The following is a 1,230-nucleotide window of genomic DNA, read 5'->3' on the forward strand; positions in this document are numbered from 1 at the left end:
GGTGAGGTTTTTCGTTTGCTCTTGTTCTAAACTATCGTCTTGCCAAAAGAGTAGAAATGTGTAATTCATTATGTATATATCTATTCCCTTATCTTTCACCTTTAGCGTTTGTACTGCATGGGATGGCCCCGTTGAGTTTGCAGCCCTCACGAGAAACACAACATATTTCATATAAAAAGTGTTGTTGCCCACCCAATTCCATCTAGAACTTATAGCACCATCGTTCAAACACACAACTTTTCAAACAAGAAGTGGACATCTTTTCCACTTATGTATTTCAACTCTGCGAAACATGGGTTTTGGTAGAGACGACTGGAAATAAAGTAATCAGCCAGACTTTGATCCTGTACTTGGTTGTAACTCTTCTGGCTGTAACCCTACGAGTTATTTTCGTCAGATTATACGAGTGCAGACATGATCCAAAACTTGTAGGCTAAGCCACTAAGTTGGTCAGTCTATCTATAAACTTCCATCCGGCTACTGATGTTGTAAAACGTATTGTCAGAAATTAATTACTCACTAAACTCTATGGATGCAGCAGATTTCAGGTTGTGTTAACTGGGATATACAGCATGCTATGAAAGCATAAACGAAATGAATTTACAACAATGCATAGTTATTGAAGCAAAACCGTTTGGTTTAAGGCCAAATTATAATGCTGCAGGCAAGCATAAAATACTAAAATATTGGCACGTCTTTAATTTTAAGTGCATGTTACAGTGAAGATCGCCCATTTGTCTTCCATTTGACGGGACCATGTCATCATCTCTGAAACATCCTTACTAAAATGAACAAACAGAATATTTTCACTTGTTATTGAATAACACCCTCCTCTTCATCGCTACAGACGGCAACGCTCTCACCATCATCCTCATTATCATAATTAACAACCATCACTGCTGCCCATCACCGCTATTTGACACTTATATCACAACGACAACAACTATCAATCCTATATCACTGTACACTATTTCTACTAAAATTAGTACGGCTATTTCTAAGACAGTAGTGAGGCATCAAGGCATTAGAAAACACGTGAGACAACCCCGGAAAGATTAAGTGAATGAAGTTTTGGGCAATATAGACAACGACAGGAGATCTACGTGGTCTGTAAGGTTAACCGGTGAAATCAACATATGCTTCGGTCTCATATGACCTTCCTCCCGAAGCATATTTTATTCAGTTAGCCTCAGAATAAGAATAAGATATATATATATATATATATATATA

This window comes from Octopus bimaculoides, chromosome 2, assembly GCF_001194135.2.
Source record: "Octopus bimaculoides isolate UCB-OBI-ISO-001 chromosome 2, ASM119413v2, whole genome shotgun sequence".
Classification (NCBI taxonomy): domain Eukaryota; kingdom Metazoa; phylum Mollusca; class Cephalopoda; order Octopoda; family Octopodidae; genus Octopus; species Octopus bimaculoides.